The sequence below is a fragment of the Artemia franciscana genome, chromosome 5 (genome assembly GCF_032884065.1).
Source record: "Artemia franciscana chromosome 5, ASM3288406v1, whole genome shotgun sequence".
NCBI lineage: Eukaryota > Metazoa > Arthropoda > Branchiopoda > Anostraca > Artemiidae > Artemia > Artemia franciscana.
Window position 1 is genome coordinate 50,142,294 of NC_088867.1, and position 20,505 is coordinate 50,162,798.

The 20,505-nt window shown below is 35.5% G+C and overlaps 1 protein-coding gene across 1 annotated transcript in view; it reads right to left on the reverse strand.

Annotated features, from left to right (window-relative positions):
* LOC136027548 (uncharacterized) overlaps nucleotides 1–20,235 on the reverse strand; it is an 84,341-nt gene extending 64,106 nt beyond the window's left edge. Inside the window, exon 1 of the mRNA XM_065704907.1 lies at nucleotides 20,140–20,235. The gene's annotated coding sequence lies outside the window, so the exon portion shown is untranslated. The remainder of the gene's footprint in view (nucleotides 1–20,139) is intronic.
* Nucleotides 20,236–20,505: the final 270 nt, after the last annotated feature.

Below are 20,505 nucleotides of genomic sequence, written 5' to 3' on the forward strand. Positions count from 1 at the left end.
CACTTCAAGGGCCCACCTTTAAGAAGCCCTACACCCAAATTTGAAATTAATTTGGTTTCTCCTCCAATCATCATTTTGACAAAAGAACATACGGTATCACGTCTGAAGTTATTCAGAAACTTTTTCTTCCCCACTGACGGGGGCCGCTCTTCTGTCTACATTTCATATTATATTTTGGCTGTTAGCGCAAACAGACAGAGGTTATAAACAAATCTAGGAATATCACACTCTTTAGCATCAATTTCGGGGGCATTTGATCCTAATTCATCTTACAGAATTACTGTCCAGATGCCAAATTAACTAAAACCGTAAATTTTAAGGAAAATAGTATTTTACACTTTGGACATGGTAAAGGTGAGCGGATAAGAGTCTCGTCGTAGGACTGGCTCTCACTCTAGTCTTTTTTGTCCTACCTTTGGTATTTCTTCTTTTTTCAGTCTTTTTTGGTATTTTTTTATGTTGTGAACTATCCCCGAAACCGCATAACAAACCAAAGCAGAACATTTCGTTTACATTTTCACTATAGTTTTTTCCTTTGACTCCATTTTAAATTAATGATATTTTACCTCTCCCTCTAGTCTAGGTAGAAAACCTCCCTTTTTTTATTTTTCTATCATCATTTTCAAGTATGTCTTTCATTTTTATTTAATTTTGGAATTAGATTTGTATTAACTGAATTTCGATGGGTAAATTATGAAACTTTAGTTTAGAGCTATTTATCCTATTTGAAATTCTGGACAAACAATAGAGTTTGCACTGTTTTTCGCGAAAAAAAAAACTAATTTTTCTTTTTCACCATGGTTTGCACTCTCTTTGCCCTTAGAAATTACATGTTTAGGCAAAAAAGGGGAAATCTCCCAATACTATGAATTACTAATAACAGCTCACCGAGGCACCAAACCGCATGAGACCAACACAACTACGCACCCTATTCCCCATCCCAATTTATTCAAAGCTTTCCTCTTTATCCTAACCCAGGAATTCCCATTTCCCTTAAATATTTCCTTATGACGTCATTCCACCCCAACCGAGGACGACCTCTTTTTTGTTTAGCCCAACACGGTTGACCGAAAAGGGCAGTCTTTGGTAGTCTGTCATCCCTCAAACGCAGAACAAGCCTTGACCATCGGAGCCTTTCTCACATTAGAGCCCTGGAAAGCGGGAATGAACACATTTTCCATATAGTTTACTGTTTGAAATATGCTCAGTCAGTCGGGTACCTAAAACAACCTTTAGGCAATTTCTCTGGAAAACATCTAGCAAATCTTCCTCGATAAACATAATTGAAAAACTACACAACACCTTCTAGAAACGTTTCATTGATATGAGCACCTTGAACAAACTTAAACATGGTTTAATTTCGTTGCAAGAAGCACAAAATGTCAGAGAGTACCCGCATCAACAGAGGCCCGCTACGGTCCAGGCAATGGAGAACCCTTTAACAAAATTATTCTAAAATGGATTTAAGCAACGTTTGAATCAAAGACTATATCTCTTATTAATTGAAAAAAAAAGACATAAAAAATCTTGAAAAAGCAACCAAGGAAATAGATCGGGCTTGTGAGATAGATGCTATTGAACTGAGGCATCAGAAATTATTCATTAGTAGCCTAGAAAGAAATCCCTAGTTAGTTCAATAAAACCCCTCACCCAAACTGGCATCGAGTGAAGTTCGAAACCTCACGCCCATGGGCAACACGTCATCCTCCGTGCGCTTAGCGGTTCAAGCGGTAGTCAGCTTAACAATTAACAATTCTTTCAACATATTAACAAAAAAGAGGCAACATATTGAACTAATACATAGGGGGCTGGTGGGGGGGGTCATGACATCCTCAAAGATCTTTCGACTATTCTGAATAAGATGGCTGTATCCCAATTCGTATCGGGCGACTTTGAAGAAAAAGGGCGTGGAAGGGAGGCTAGCTCCACTCAAATATTGTTGGTCACTTAAAAAGAGAACTAGAACTTTTCATTTCCGATCAAATGAAACCGCTTCCGATCCTCTAGGATCACTGGTTCAATATGATCAACCCTGGGAAAAAGTAAACAAAAAAAACGAATAAACAAGCATCCGTGATCTTTCTTTTGGCAAAAAAAATCCAAAGTTCCACATTTTTGTATGCAGGGGCTTTAAACCTCAACAGAAGGGATCTCTGATATGCTGAATCTGATTATGTGATTCTCATTAAGATCACTTGCTTTCGATGTAACACCTTAAATCAGTTATCATTTTCTCATACCATATTGTCTTTCTGTGATGAACAAACAAAAGTTCAAACGGGGATAAATCCATTTATTTAGACAGCGAAAACAGGTAAAAAAAAGTCTAAATATTTCGATAGTGATTCGAAAATGATCGAAATATTTAGACTTTTGTACCGGTTTCGCTGTCAAAATAAATGGGATTATCCCCATTTGAACGTTTACTTGTTCGATTAAGATCACTTGATGTTTTGAAGGATGATTATCCCGTTTCAAAAACAGAACAAATTTTCTTAGGCTCATAACTTTGGATGGGTAATATTAAACTAAATGTATTTGATATATTTTCAATATGCATGAACATTCAATCCTTTTAATGTATCATTAAGAATCTGTTTCTTGGAATTAATACTGAGCCGCATCAGTTCGTTACCACGAAATGTTTGATAAAATTAATGATAGTGAACTTGTATAAAACTGACTTTTACTTCACCTATAAAATAGCGCCAGAAAACTTGTTATCTTTCGAGGAAATCAAAAGAGCAAATTTAGTAGAGTTTTGCTTGCTCATCAAGGTCGAAAATACCTTATCAGAAAAGTACAGGACGGAGATTAGGAAGTTCATGGACCCCAAAGAAATACAGCGGTCATAGAAAAGACTAAATTAACCATAGGCACTCAAACCATATTTAGTGTTTTTAAAAGCAAATTTATGCAAATTCCCAGAAAACCCCACAACTTTCTGATGCCAAACCTACACCAATAGTATTCCTGTAAGCACTTTAAGTGGGACCATATCCCGATACTTTAAGTGGGCCATTATCCTATCATTCCTACGACATATATGGTGTTCTCGCAACTTCCCGTTGGTAAGAAAATTTCTGGAACTATTATTATCTGAGTTTCGTTTGCCAATTATGTTCAATAATTTAATTGACCTTGAAGTGGCATGATGTCCAATAAACGAAGTTTTGGTATGGATTCAAATATACAATTGGATGAAATCTTATTGTATCAAGCCGATTATTGATTATCGATAATTAATCATGACTACAACAGTCCAGGTATCATTTTTGTAATGTAATGGTCCTGAGATCATCTGTTTTCCATTACAGGAGTTGCGCATGAGTTTGGGTCCTCAAGTTCCTCTCCAGGGCCCTAATAACCCTCCAACTTCCCTTCTCAACTTTTTTTTTTACTTTGAAATGTTACAGCTTTTTTCCATGTCTTAAAATGACATAAAATGTATTTTAAAAAAAAATTCACTTGAGATATACTCGAAATACGAAATAAAGATGGTATAGTTATGTTAGTCGTGATTTTGCAACTGTTTGTAGTGATATTTTTTTCTTTTGTGACTTAAAATTTTTTGGACTTAAAATTTTTAAAAGTATTGCTTAGTATTCGAGTAAAAAGTCAAAAATAATAAAATAATATATATTTTAAGCGATGATAGGACAGCCCTATGAGGGAAATGATACAATAAAGACTACTAAAAAGTAGTGCTTAGTATTCGGGCATTCATAAAGTCGAAAATAGTAAAGTCGTATATATTTTAAGCGATGATACGAGTCATATGGGGGAAATGATACAATAAAGTCTTTTTAAAATTACTGCTTAGCATTCGAGTATACATAAAGTCGAAATTATTAAAGTCGTAGATATTTTAAGCGATGACAGGACAGCCCTATGAGGGAAATGCTACAATAAAGCCTATTGAAAAGTAGTGCTTAGTATTAGGGTATGCAAAAAGTAAAAATTAATTAAGTCTTATATATTTTAAGCTATGATATGACAGTTCTAGGGGGGGGAATAATACAATAAAGCCATTTTAAAAGTATTCCATAGTATTGGCGGTATGCATAAAATCGAAATTAATAAAGTCGTATATATGTTTAGCGATGATACGACAGCCCTATGAGGGTAATGATACAATAAGCCATTTGGAAATGATTGCTCGGTATTGGGGCATGCACAAAGTCGAATTTAATAAAGGCGTATATATTATAAGCTATGATACAACACCCCATATGAGGGAAATGATAGAATAAAGGCTATTGAAAAGTACTGCTTAGTATTGGGGTAATAAATGCATACTAAAAGATCCCAGATTCTTCTTACAAAATACTTCTTACGAAACAAAAAATAATTCTTACTTAATACAAAACAGATAAATAATTCTTACAACATAAAAATACATCCTAAACGATAACAAGCTAAAACGCAAGTTTCTTAAATGATCAAATATTTTCAATAAAATCAGATATATTTTAATCGTGTGTTTTCTTATTCCTGAAATCTAAAGCCAAAGCTTCTTAAATGCTGAAATACTTTTGATAAAAAAAGATATATTTTAGCAGTATGCGTTGCTTTCACATAAAAACTAAACCAAAAGTTTCTCAAATGATAAAATATCAAACAGTTCGTAGTAACGAACTATAATAAGGACCGAACCGGCTCAATAGTGACCAAAACTCTAAAAAAACTTTTAAATATATATGTTTCATCAAGTTAAGTCTTACCCATGAAAAGTTACGAGCCTGAGAAAATTTGACTTATTTTGGAAAATAGGGGAAAACGCCCCCTAAGTCATAGAATCCTAACAAAAATCACACTATCAGATTCAACGTATCAGAGATACCTACTGAAGAAGTTTCAAGCTCTTCATTCTTGTCTCATTTTGAGACAGATGACGGATGCAAGTTTATTTGTTTGCTTGCTTTTTTAAATTTTTCCCAGGGGTGATTGTATCGACCCAGCGGTCCTAGAAAGTCGCAAGAGGGGTCATTCTGAAGGAGATCAAAAGTTATAGTGCGTTTTTTAAGTGACCAAAAAATATTGGAGGGCACCTAGGTCCCCTCCCACGCACATTTTTTCCCAAAGTCACCGGGTCAAAATTTTGAGATAGCCATTCTGTTCAGCTTAGTCGAAAAACCTAATAACTATGTCTTTGGGGACGACTCAATCCCCCATAGTCTCCGGGGGAGGGGGTGCAAGTTACAAACTTTGGCCATTGGTAACATATAGTAAAGGTTATTATGAAGTGTAAAGACGTTTTCAGAGGTACTTTTTTACTTTGGGTCGGGGGTGGGTCGGGGGGAGGGGTTATGTGGGGAGATCTTTCCATGGATGAATTTATCATAAGGGAAGAGAATTTCCATGAAAGGGGCGCTTCATCTTAGTCAAAAAACCTAATAGCTATGTCTTTGTGGACGGCTTAATCCCCCAAAGTCCCCGGGTGAGGGGCTGCAAGTTACAAACTTTCCATGTCAAAGGAGCGACCCCACTCAATAGTAAACGAAACTCTAAAAAACGGAATTTTGATACTAATAGATACATCAAAGGAATTGGATTTTTATGATGATTTCAAATATATAAGTCTAATCAAATTTAATCTTACCCATCAAAAGTTAGGAGCCTGAGAAAATTTGCCTTATTTTAGAAAATAGGGGGAAACGCCCCCTAAAAGTCATAGAATCTTAACGAAAATCACATCATCACATTCAGCGTATCAGAGAACCATGCTGTAGACGTTTCAAGCTCCTATCTACAAAAATGTGGAAATTTTTGTTTTCCTAAAAAAAAAGCGCCGGTGGTTAAAATCATCTGGTTTTATTAGGAATATTTTATCATTTTATCCCATGGGTTTTAGTTTTCAGAAATAAGAAGGCGCGGGGTCAAAATACATCAGATTGTATTAATAATATTGATAATTAAACAGAATTTGGGTTTTGCTTTTCATTTTAAAAAATGCAAACGGTTAAAATACATCCTATTTTATCAAAAATATGAATTATTTAAGAAACTAAGGTCTTAGTTTTCATAAAAAGCAACGCATACGGTTTAAATACATCTGATTTTATTAAGAATAATTCATCATTTAAGAAACTTGGGTTTTAGTTTTCAGAAATATGAACACACGTGGTTAGACTAGACGGATTTTATTAATAATATTTGATCATTTAACAAACTATGGGTTCTAGTTTTGGTCTAAAAAACGCAGATGATTGAAATAAATCCTATTTTATTAAAATTATTTGACCATTTAAGAAACTTGGTTTTTAGTTTTCACAGATATGAATACACACGGTTAAAATACATCTTATTTTATAAAAAAAAAATTTTGAGCATTTAAGAAACTTGGATTTCACTTTTGACAAATATAGACATACATGATTGTAATACATCTGATTTTGTTAATAATGTTTTATCGTTTGAGGAACTTTGGGTTTAGTTTTCATGTGAAAGCAACGTATATGGTTAAAATACACCTTTTTTTATTAAAATGTTTCAGTATTAAGAAACTTGGGTTTTAGATTTCAGAAATCCGAGAGTTATTGTAGCTGAATTTACTTGTTTGTTGTTAATGGGATAAAGCTATAGCATTACTTTGAGGTTATTTTCACATTGATCTCTACCCTTTAAAGATAGATTTACAGTTAAATTAATTTGAGAGATCTTCTCCAATCCCTAGAATAAGTCTTTCTCTCTGGGTGTTTCTACTAGCCCCATCTTTTTTCTCGAGTACACTGGCGCGCCATTAATATTGACAAACTCATAAAGCACCATCTTTGTTTTCATATCATCAAAGTGCTGATTTTTTACTCGGAACAGGGAGAAGAGGGGAAGAAACCCCCCGGAAGTGCCGTATTGTATTCGCCGATATTCAGTTACCCGTAAATTGCACGGAATGGGTGAGGAGGACCTTAGACTTCCGTTGTTCCTGGGTGATTTTGTATTCTCTGATGACTATTTGCTCTATTCCTGGCCGCTCTGATTGGACTACGCTCTGTGATTTTGCATCTGAATTAGACCACCCAATGACCTTGCTTACTGCGTTAGAGACAATTTCATTCCGAAAAAGAAATGAGCAGTGTGAAGAAACACTTGGTTTATAGCCCTGTTTTGGCCTTCGTCTTGCGATTTAACAAGTATGATGAATTAGTGGCAAAGGCAGTACAGAATTTTGAAGCCGATATGCTGATTAAGGCAAAGGATGAGTTATGGCAGTTAGCCCCTATGTCTACTCGTTCTGCCGATCGTGTTAGGCCTCAGGACATGGGTGCTGATCGAATAAGAGACATCCAGATTTGTGACGAGAAGAGAGTAGTTTTCCCCAAGTTTGTAATCTATGAGCCTTACACGGTACCCATACTCTCAGGGGATGTTACAGCCACACTGACTCGCCAGGTCCATAAGCTCTATTTTACTGTGGACAATCTTATTGACCACCTAGGCTAAATAAGCACACTTTTTTCTTTCAAACCAATTATTCTCTTTCTTTCACAGTTATACTAAATTGGCCCACTCGGAAGTCCTTAGTCAACTGGCACATAAGTTAGCAACACAAATAAGCGGTAAAGTTAAATATTATGTTGTTACTTAAGAACAAACAAAAAGATTCACTGTTGCAAGCTGAACGATCTGAAAATCCTTTGGCTAAATACCCGTTTTGATATTTCCTTGTCTATTCAAAAAATTAATAAGTATCTCAAGCAGTTTATTGCACCTATATTGTAAGGGGGAAGTCCCCAAACTCATAGGTAAGTCCAAGTAAATTTATCTGCGTTGGAAACAGCGAGTGTCAAATAGAATAACCTTTCCCTGCATCTTTGGTATAAAGTAAGGCTTCCCAATGTCTTTAGCATAAGGTAGCGTTACCATAATGCTTTCAATGGAAATGTTGTAGGACTTTGGGTTTCTCATTAGTCTAGCGTGGAGCAAAAGTGTGATATACGACAACTACCACCATATCAACCAAAACCAGACTACCCAAATCCTCATCCGTATAATACTCTAGAAGATCAGAGCAGGGTTACCCTTTGCCATCAAAGATTTTCAAGCGGGTTTCCAACCCGAGCGATAGAACGTTAACCGAATTTTAACAGTGCATTAAATTTTAGAAAATATATTTTGGATTCGGCTAAAAGCTGTGCCATCTCTTCACTAACCTCCAACATGCATTTGATCTTAAGAAAGTCAGGAGCAAAAAGGCTTATTTCTAGTGGCCCATTGCTCTTTTTATTTGCTCCTCACTTTTAACATTCTTAAACAGCCACTTTACCCAAATTAATCAGCAGTACTGTAGCAAAGTTCAAAATTTGTAACTATGACAACTTGGTGCTGGGTCTACTTAAGACTGCGAATACTTGCGGCTATGACTTCTTGTGAGGGCGACACACTACAAATGCAACTACAACTACATATGACTGCGAATGCAAGTACAGCTCGAGCACTACTTCAGCTACTTGCAACTGTGACTCTTTGTAACTGTAACTGCTTCCGATTACGAGTGTGACAACTTGTGACAGCAAGTGCAACAACTCATCACCGAAACTGTGATTACTTGCAACTCTCACTGCAACTGCTAGTACTACTACTACTGCTACGACCTCCAATCTTACCCATACCTCCATGGTCTCCGTTTGACCACGATCTTACCCCTGCCTACACAATACTGAGAAGTATACCCCAGGAATTTCACCTCACTTCCTCCCTGAGCATACAAGAATTCACCAACTGGTTCTAGCCTCCATCCGGCATGTGCCAAACAAACCCGGCCAATATCCTCCCAGACACTCATCATTATACTTCACTTTCCAAATACCATCTTGCCTTCCCATCCCCCTTTTTCCCTAATCAAGAACCCTCCAAACTTGACATATTGCCATATCCTCGGGAAACCCTACCCCGTACCATTCATTTTATCCCCGTGGCTACCTTATCAATACGACTCTGGTTTGATACTTCTTCCGTTTGAAAATCGTCCTGTAATAGATCGTAATATCCCTTACTGTGAACTAGAAACCAGTTGAACTTTTCTGATCAGTCCCATAGCCCAAAATTGAAATCCTACCCAAGAATTACTGAAACTCATCGACCATCACGTTTCCCAAATCACTTGAAATTTCCTAAATTTTTACTTACTAATGCTGAGCGTCTTGATTTTGACATTTTTACTCAACTTGAGGTGATACCAAAATTAAGTCAAACTGATTTTATAATTGTTGCAGAAGTAGTCCCATAACCCAGGGGCCCTTCGTCTCTCAAATTATTCAGAGTTAATTAAACTCTGTCCTTCAGATCGACCACTTGTTATTCACCCCAAAACTATCACAATCCCTTGTCTTTCTGGGTATTACACAATACTATGGCTAAATGTCAGGCCAAAAATACTTCACCGTCTGAATAATATTATTGCCATGGCAATTTTCTATCACTCGTCAAACTAAAATACAAAAATACATTGATACAAAAGTTGAATTTATCCAGAAATTGTAGACCAGCGCTGAATTTTTATTTCTAAGTATCCAAATCCTGGACTTTTTTTAGTTGGTGACACCAATAACCTTATTGTCGTTTCCATTTGCTCCCCTCTTCAAGTTAAGCAAATAGTTAACTACCAACAACTATAGGAAGTATTTTCATTTTGACTAATATAAATCATTTTCACAGTCCCCCCTCAGCTTTACCCTATTGGATGGGATTTATCATCTTTCCCTCCTCTTGTCCCTCTCTTCAAATTTTAAGCATTCTTTCTCAATAACGTATGGCACTTGCCACACACTTCAAAATTATGACCTTCTTTCTTTTGGACTGTGGCTGAATACCAAAGATTTGTCCGACACTTATAATTTATGGAATCTCAATAAAAAAAATCACGGCTTTCCAGAGAAAGCTAAATGATAACTATCGAATTTGTTTTAGCAATAAAAGTGAAAATTTGTTTAGTGCTTTAGTGACAAACGCCCACTAAACAACCGTAAAAACGCTAGTTGAAAACGAATTCAATCTTTTCCCAAATGGTATAACCTGGATGAAGCTAATAAACAAAGAAAAACACTTAAAAAAGAAACATGTAAATCTATTCGATCCTACTATAGGAATAATGCCAAAGAGATCCTTACAAATAAATCGAAAAATTGGCATTCCGAGGTAAGACGTTGTGTGGCAGGAGTCTAGACCGGCCTGTCTTCAACCTATCTGAATCCCCTGAAGTTACTGCCAATAATCTTAACAGGTTCTTCACTGCCATCATCCAGAGTCTCTATCTGAGATCTAGAGAAGAATTGAGAAACTAAGAGAAACAAGTGCTAGCCCTTCTGATATCCCTTTTCCTCTTAGTAGTGTTTTCAGTGACTCCCTTTCAAAACCCTTGTCTTTTCTTTCGACGAGATTACTGAGTCTGGAAAATTTCTGCAGAAAAAAAACTAACCGTGCTCAGACTAAAATACGACTTTTCTTTGCTTTTAAGATGGGGAATTTGTTAGCCGTCACCAAACGATAAACGACCATGCACAGATTTTATTAGCTATCTCAGAATGTGCATTTTTTATTCTTTTATTCTTGTTTTCTAGTTGTTTAGTTTTCGGGCTTTTTTATCCTTTCTTGCTTGTATTATTTTTTACGACTCCAAAATTCGAAATCAGCCTTTCGGGGCTTGTGATGGAATTTTTTTTCGAAATAAATATTGTATCTTATCATTTTTATCCTGATTGTCTCCTCAGGTAGTTTAATTCACTCCAACATTATTTTTGTAAACTGAATACAAAAAGAAGTTGAAATTAAGTGTGTGATTAAAAAAAGAAGGAAAGGGCATGTTTATTCAATGAGATCCCTGTGGTTAATGCTTCTCAACGAGTTTCTTTATATTTGGTTCTATCGATGTTAATGATAGTCAAAGATCGCCCCTTTTTACAATGTCAAGTCTATTGCGAGCTTTTGATAACATCTGAGAAACACGACTAAATCCCGCTTCAACAAGATAAGATAGGAAACGCAATAACGTAGAACTGCGCTTTATCCCAGAGCAAAGGGTACTTTGTAGCAACGTCGGTTGTTTTCCATATATTGTACTTTTCATCTTTGGATTTTGCAAGCGTTATTTCATCACTTTGTAATTTGATGACGGGCTCTTGCAAAGACAATTCTATTTTGGCAACATTAACTCCAAAAGGAATCGAAACCTAAATCGGTATATCCATCCCGAGTAGGTCGCTAAACCAAGTTTGCATATCTTCATGTATATTTACCAAATATTCACCATAAAGCAGATCTTCATCTTGCAAATCGCTGCTAGCACAGGCCAAACAAGGAAACTGTTCAAATGCAAGACGCCTGATATTATTCTTATACAGCTGTAGTTTTCCTATAAAAGCAGCAATAGCACTTTTACTAGATATCAGATCTTTCCTTGGAGCTGTTTATTAAGTGTATTAAGTTTTTCAAATATATCTGATAAGTAAAACACATCATTTTTATTTGCAAGCAGTTTTGCTCCAAGTTGTGTGTCAGCAAGAAAGGAAACAATAGAATACCAAAGTGCAATGAAACGCTTAAGACAATTCCCCTTTGATAGCCATCTCACCTCTGTATGTGATACAAGCCACTCAAACTCTTCTCCATTTTACTTACAGAATTCACGAAAAAGGCGGTCTTGGAGGGAATTTGATTTAATATGGTTTACTACTTTTACTACAACAGAAAGGGCGTCATGCAGACGTGCACTCATTTTCTTTGTAACAAAGTGTTGACGGTGTATCACACAGTGAATACAATATACTTCTAGGACTGTCTTTTTTTTAATGTGCAATAAAACCTTTGTATCTGCCTGTCATAGATGGTGCACCATCAGTAGCACAAGCAATTATATTTTTAAGTGGGATATTGTTTTCCTTGAAATAAGTAGCAACTTCATTAAAAATTGTTTCACCTTTTGTGTCTGTCGTAAGACTTCTAGCGAAAAGCATTTCCTCTTTGGGTCCTTCATTGTTAAATCTAACATGTGCTAATAAAAGGGCCTCATTATATCTTAAAGTTGATTCATCAGGTTGAAGGGCAAACTGTTTCACTTGCAAATGAGCTATCAATTGTTTTCTACATCCTCCCAATTTCATCAATGTGTCGTGACACAGAAGAGTTGCTTAAAGGGATGGAATTAGTAATTTCAATTACATTTTGTTTCATAACTGACGAAATTATAGCAGAAACTGCGGGTAAAATTACTGTTTCACCAATATTATGGAGTTTTCCGGCCCTTACAATTATTTTGCTTATTTCATATGATGCCAGGAAACCATCATTTCCTAAGATATGTTGAAAGATTATGATATTTGCCCTTGCCACTGACCAACGGGTAATAGATAAGTCATTGCAGATCTGTAGTTAGGTACAGGACATTGGGAAGGAAATATCTGCTTAAAAATAAAGATCAAAGCTCACCGCCTACTTCATGTGAGAAGTTAAAAGATTTTCACCTTTGCTTGTTCTTGCCACTGACTGATGGGTGAATATATAAGTCAAAAGAAAGTAAAAAAAAATAATGAAAGAATCATTAATATATATTTTTCAAAATAATGTAAATTACAGTAGATTGAATTTTTTAAAATAAAGAGCGTTCTAAGTTGGTTTTCTTCATGGACCCCCAAAATATCATTGTGTACCCCCAATTTGTTGTGTTTTGCCTGTGGACACCCAGGAATATTACATGGACCCTTAGGGGTCCATGTGGACCCCGGTTGAGAACCACTGGTCTAGAAAATCATTCGAGGAAACCATTCCATGACAAGTTTATCAACTGACATATTGCGGTTAACAAGGTCAAATACTTTTTGAAGGTCAACGGAAATTAAACTTAGCCAGTAATTGGGCTTTTCGAAAATTTCCCGAATTAAGTCGATAAAGAGACAAGTTAATGGGAGGTAGAAGTGGATTTGAAATCCCGAATCGCCTCAAGCTAGTAAGAGGTAGGATGTTTTCTTTTAGCTAATCTGCAAGGAATCCTTCATATAGTTTTGGGAATATAGGAGTAGGAGAAATAGGACGAAAGCCTTCAAAACCACACTTTCTGACTTTCTTTTTTAATGGGGTTATGAAACCCTGTTGCTGGAATTTTTTTCGGAATTGAATATAGAAACTTTAGCTCTACCAACATTCAGCCTTTTTGTGGGTTGGAATCAAAGAGTGAGGGGTAAAACATATGAGATGAAACTGGCAGTAGCGTTAAAAGAATGACCAGCGCCATCTAGCATTTAATTTTTCTTAGGTTATTTTGCAATTGTTTTTTTTTTTCAGATATCTGAGGCCAGACACTTATTACTACACTAATTATGCCTAGTTTTCTAGAATCCTAGAAACACAGGGAGACAGAATTAGTTGGTTTATTTGTACCAGTTTTATTGATATATATTAGATAGGCTGTGAAGTAATAATTTTCTCTACTTTAAGTTTTGACTTCCCTCTTTAATTCCCCCAGAAAATTGTTGTTTTTTTTTTAAATGAATTTTCGCTCCTTTTGACTAAAGTTTAATGTAGAAACAACAACACCATGATCTTTTTTATTTATACGAAATAATTTCTGTTCATTTCAAGTTTTAATGTTGCTCCTTACTTTCAGTTGAAAACTTATTTTGTTAATATAATTCCTAATCATCACCGACCTAGGGGAGATAGGACACCTCTAGTAAATACTGCAGACAACCTCAGCTACGATCAGTTTAAAAAAAAAAGTTTATTATCCATACTTTACAAAACAACACATGTTTTTTAGGAACGTTTGTTTTTGATGAAAAAGCTGTTTTTACTTGGCCGACTTTACCGGAAAAAGCCATAATGAAGACAAGGCTTTTTAAAACGCCTACAAACTAGTGGAAACTAGAAGGCTACCTAACAAAAGAGAGCTGTTTAAGGACTCATTTAAAGCTTATTTTTATACCTTATAGCTTTTAATAAACTTGACTTGTTAATGTATTCCCATAAACAGCACTTTCTGTTGTTTCCCTCATCCTTTTCAAATGAAAGAAGTGCCTTTTCCAATGAAATGACCACAAAAAGGTGTTTATCAAAACCTAAGCATGAGCAAAAAACTAAGAGGACAAGGATGTCCCTTTCCCTCAATTACTGCCATTAGAATTAGCACACAGGTCTCATTGTAGGGTGAAGTTTGAAGGTTCAATTCAAAACTTTTGATCATTCAAGCTTAATTTTTGGTAGATTTTTAGTTGAATATTTTTTAGTTTTGCTGACTTTGTTTTTGCAATAAACTTTGCTTTTACGATGAGTAGACGATTTATAAAACTTAGTAAGAGGGTTTCGAGGGGGAGTATATGTGAAGGTTTCTTATAAACCTCCAATCATGGGCTTAGTGCCCTTTTTTCAAGGGCTTAATTTTAGTGCTGTTTAGCACTTAATGCCATTTTTAGAGCTCTATGGCACTTATGGATGGTAGAATTGATAAAAAGCACATAGATATGAGTACTAGCTTTAAAGTGAGCCTTCTCGGGATATTCTTTAAAAAGTGAGTGCATCACATTAAAAAAAATAACAGTGGATTATCTGAAAAGTAATCATAAGAAGAGACAAAATTGTGTCCAGTCTAATTGGAGGTCCAACACTGAACTAACAGAACTACGCCTCTAATAATCCAATTTAATATATTGGTATTTGTAGGATTTTAATTGTGTAGCTTATTAAGGTATCCTAGAGCAGGAACATATGAGAGGTGTTCTTGCAAACCTTCAGTCAAGGGTTTTGGACCATAATTATTACAATAATACCGTTTTAGCTTTTACAATGTTCCACTTAAGAAGTGGCACCAAAAAATTTGTTTTCAGTGCTATACCTCATTTATGGATGGTAGAATGGGTAAAAAGTATGTAGCTATGAGCAATAGTTGTCAAATGAGTCAATACACATCACCCTAAAAAGTTCTGGTAGCCCAATAGTCTCAGCTTTTCCACTTGAGATATAGCACCAAAAGTGACATTTTTAGAGCAATTTGAAACATGCAAATGGTAGAATTTATAGGAAGATCGTAGATATGAGCAACATCTTTTAAATGAGCTATTAAAGCGGCTTTTCCACTTGAGGCTTGTCACAAAAAGTACCGTTTTCAGTGCGGTTCAGAACTTACAGATAGTAGAATTCATAGGAAGAATGTACAGAAATTACTCCGTATATGAAATGGGTTGTCCCCTCCTCAACTCCTCGCTCTTTACGCTAAAGCTTTTAATTGTTTTAAAAAGTAGAATTGTGGCAAAGAGTCAAACTTTAGCGTAAAGAGCAAGGGATTGCAAAGGGGACAACCCATTTCATATACGGAGCAATTTCTGTTCGTTTTAAGTTTTAATATTGCTCCTTACTTTCAGTTAAAAAACTAGTTTTTTTATGTAATACTAGCATGTATCCATTGCAGTTTAGTAATCACAGCTAATTTGCCTAATTTACATTATTCTTAAAAGTTCTGCTAGCCTACTAGCACCAGCTTTTCCACTTGAGGCCTGTCGCAAAAAGTACCGTTTTCAGTGCGATTTGGAACTTACAGATAGTAAAATTCATAGGAAGAACGTACACGTAAGCAATATCTTTTATATGAGCTAATAAAAATATGTCCCCTGCCCCTTGAGAAATGGCATAAAGTTTGCAAATGGCAGAATCTATAAAAAGCTCATAGATATAAGAAATAACTTTTGATTGAGACCTTAAGCATATCTCTATGATGTTCTGGTAACCCACTAGGACTGAAAAAAGAGACAGATCAGTGGTGTCCCATGCAAAAAAAGTGATTTTCCTTGCTCTTCAAGGAAGAAGGCTGTAATTTCCCAGTATAAAGTTTTAATCCATGCTAATTTCAATGGTATGCTTTTGGTTTGGATCTGATGCCATTTTTCAAGCAGTTCCAGGCTTTCAAAATCACCAGAAATTCCTTTTGGCAATAAACTTTTACTTTTAAGGCAAAGTGAAATAATAGTTACCATTCCTGAATCAGCATCAGATGGCAATTTTTTCACTAGGCAGATTTTTTCAAAACCAGTTTTTTAACTTTTAGTTACTATGGGTTGTGGTTGGTCTTTACTAGGCTACAGCTACTGTTGCAACCATGATTCCAAGTTCCATTTATTCCATTAAATAAACAATAACAAAGACAATATCCCAAAGGGATCCATGACCTGTTATTTGGGAAACAACTTACAATGACTAATTAATAATAACACTGGACATTTCTTTACTCAACTACGCCAGAAATTAAATAGATAAGAAATAAGAAGTCAACTCACTGACAGTTCCCACAAATACAACAACTTTTCTTCAAGTCAAGAGCCTCCATTAGTATAAACCAAATACAAGGCGACAAATCTTCTCTCCAGCTCAATCTTCCTATTATCCAACAATCAAATCGGAATTCTGTCTATGTCATTGAGGAGCCAACACTAACTAAACAAAGCACAACAGATAAATAAAATAACATAAGAGCAAAAACTTATTCAGAATTTATTCTAGATTGACAACTTTCCATCTCTTCCTTAAAGGAACCAAGTGTTTGGGACTACCAAATCTCAGCAGGAATCAAACTGTCCACGGATTTACTTCCCTTAGTAGTTGAAGTAATCCATAAAAATATCATGGGAGTATTTCATGGAAGTATTGATATACCAGTGAAGAAAGCAATATAATGTAAATATCCTTCAACTTCAGAAGAACAACCTGAGTGTTTGCAGTTGACTGTACGACTCTAGCTGCTTTCTCTTGAAGCTAAAATTTTGACTTTAGTTAAGGAAAATTTGGATTGCAAGGTTCAGTATTACTGAGCAGCTCTGCCTTACAAAAATGGTTGAGCTTGTGCATTTGCTCATCCTAAATTTTTTGCAAACAAATTTCTGCTCTCACCTTAATGATGAAGTGATTGCTTGCTATGCTGCCGAGTTTTTTTTCCTAATAACAAATTAAAGGATTCAAAATCTGCACTTTGGGTTCAAGTCTTCAGTGACACACATGTGCCATGTACAGTGGAGGATCAGGCATACAGGTATTCAAAAGATGTACTTGAAAAGCTCTGCTTATGTGAGAATAAGTAGTTGGAAACTATACCAATTTACATAAACATTTCCCCAAGTGAAGAACCAGTTATTCCTGTAATGGCTTACCAAAAACTTGCCTAAAAACTGCAGCTATGGACTCTACTCTAAACTTCTTCACAGAGGAAGGAACAGCTAATGATGTAAATTTTCTGTCTATCCTGGACATACCCATCCTGAAAACTGAAGAAAAATCCACTGTTGTGGTTTCTAAGGTTTGTTCCAACCTAGATAACCCTCTGAAACACAGCAAAATTATTTTTGAAATTCCTAGTCAAGAGGCCATCCAAAGTGTGAACCCATTAGGTGAAGTATTATTTCTGTGAATTAATCAATCTGCAGACCATATTTCAAACAGTAGGTTGTCCAAAAAATGTGGTTTAATCCTGCTTTCTAGGACTATGATGAAAGAAAGGTTGAGATGGCTAGGCCATGTTCTGCAGATGAGGGATGACAGATTGCCAAAGATTGTCCTTTTTGGCCAACCATCTGGGGCTACATGGGAAGCAGGTTGTCCTTGTTTGGGTTGAGAGGATGTTGTAAATAAGGATTTAAAGGAAATGGGAACTTCCTAGGAGGGTGTAAAGAGGGAGGCCTTGTATAGATTAGGTTGCAGCAGGAGTGTGCGTAACTGTGTTGGCCTCGGGCGGCTTTGTGCTGCAGTGAGTTATTAGTAGTACTGAACCAAATGTATTTAAATACTGTGATGCCAGGCTTTACAAAGTGACCTATTGTGGGATCACCAAAGGAATAGCTACAAGTTATGGTGTAGAAAAGTTTAGAAATTGTGATGATGTTATTGATGTCCTATGCCTAAGAGGCTTGCAGGCAGTGAAAATAACCTTTTATGAGAGAATGGCATAAGCTGATGCCATGCCTCTTGGGATTAAATTGGGCTATGAAATGTTCAGAGAATCTTAATTCTAAAGGCCTCCTCACTGCTGTCATAACTGCCAATCACCAAACAATGACAAACCTAATTGCAATCAGCCCTATTCACAGCTCATGTTGCACAGGACAACATATATCTACACGTGAATCACCTTGTCATGCAAATCAAAAGCACAGAAATTGCAGAGGAGCCTATTTTTCATACAGCCAGAAGTGCCAATTTTTATGGGAACTTTTTATGAGAAATGAGCAAGGAAAAAAAACCTGAGAAACCTACAAAATCACCAAACTTATGTGTGTAGCCTAGGACAATGTCTGGCCCTGTTGCATGGGGAGAGAGAGGGATCTGAAATTTAGCTCTCAAATCAGTTTAACTCATTATTTTCATACTATGGTTCTTCCTTGTGAAGAGTCAAAATTCAAAAGGATTGCATAGCCTAAATTAGGAGTTGGATAGGAGTATACAGGTCAAAACAGCTTAGTTCAACATAGTGAAGTCTAACCTATAGATTTTTTTACATAAATGAATTTGCTTTTATAGTCAAATACAACATAGTCGTCTTGCCCAAATAGTTCAAGAATTCTATATCCATAAAAAAAATGACAATAGGCCTACTGTTTACTCTATCTTAGCTCTGAGACTAATGAAAGAAGAGGAAATATGTATCATGTATAATTTGAACCAAAACTAGGCCACTAATTCAGCCTCTATAGTGCTATCCATTAAATTATCCATTTGACTTCCTATCCATTTGAATTAATTAAGGTGCTTATCAAGGTAATTTTATCACTGTTCATATAATTGACTTACCAATAAAGTGAACATACCACTTAATGCCTTTTTTTATGCTCATTAAGAATATAATAACCACTTATATCAAAAATTCAAATTGAAGTACTTTTTGAGCTCATAAAAATGATGAATTTTCAATGAAAGTATTAGCTATTGGTTGTTTTTGACAAAATAATACTAAATTTTTTCAGCACCATTTTCTTGGTTGTTTTCAACAAAATAGGCTAATACTATATTTTCTCAGTGCAAAAAATATTTATAGTTAGGTTAGGTCAAAAAGTGCTTAAATCATTAAATTATCATTATATTCATATAGAGCATGAAAAAGGCATCAGGTGGTATGTTAAATTTATTGATAAGTCAATTATATAAACTGTGATACATTTACCCTTATCTGTTGGCCAATATACACTTGAGATTTTGGGTCTATAAAATTAGACAATAACTGTTTATTGCTGTTTTTAAATGGAGATGATTAGCTTCAGCTCAGTGGAAAACTACTTTATAGCAATATTTTAATAGATAATTAGTTGGTAGGCTATTTTGGTTAGGTAATATCTTGTGATAAACCTAGCCTATATATTAATAGAGTATATACCCAGATCTTCCTAATGTACAAATACATAGGGTGCCTAGAATTGCATAATGAATCCAAATAGGCTATAACATTCCAAAACATAGCATATATTTTCATATCAGGGCATAGGATTTAAGTTCATTTACAATACAAATGGATATCATATTTGAATTCCTTGTGCAATTCTGAGTATACATTGCACACTTGGGATAGGGGTTATATACTCTGTTAATATGTAGGTTTACCTGTTTTGTATACAGCCCTGCTATACTTAACCCCCTAATTTGAAAATATACAGCCTAAATTATAAATATTCTAACTATCTCCCAGGTTTCTCAGTTGTTTCAGCCCTGTAGGGCCTATCTATAGGTCCACATTAACAGTGTGTAACCTACTGGATAACCAATAAGTACCTAAATTAGGGTAGGTTAAATCATATCTAAATTTATTCTGACCTTAAAATCCTATGAAATATGTCAAATTTCATTATGTTAATATCTCCCATTTGGTTATCAAGCAGTTGACAAAATGACTTGGCACTATTTGTGTATATGACATAGACTATCTAAGGAGAGATATATAATATCCCCTAGCTCAAATAAATAAAATCAATCAATCAGTTAGTAGCTTAAGCTTTGGGAATCAATAGCCTAATTAGGTAGGACATTGTGATTGTAGACTAGCCTATTTAGATTGTTTTGGGATTTACAGCATGTTGTCTCAGGCATTATAGCCTACTACAAAATTACCAAAAATCAAATTGGAAGAAACTTAAAAATTCAAAACAAATGAAAAAACAAGCCAAATGAGAATCAGATATTGACCTAATTTCAGTTCCAGTTCAGGCTGAACTGAATTATTGAAAAAAAGGCCTTTAATCAAATAAGCGGTATCTAGAGCAGATTTGGGGTGTGTTCCAGGGACTTACTGTAGTAACCGAATAGTTACTATTTCCGTTCCTAGCGGGAAAATGGTTACTGCCCAACCCACTGGGAACGAGAATAGTTACTGCCGGCAGTAACCGCAGTAAGTGATTTTCTTACCGTGCTCAAAAGAATGGTTAGCGCAGTAAGTACATAATTCACCTTCTTCAACAAAAATCTCATTCAACAAAAAATAAATATGGACAAGAATGAAGTAATGGAATATGAAGCTATTTGCTTGGAAGAAGGTGGGACAGTGATTTTGCA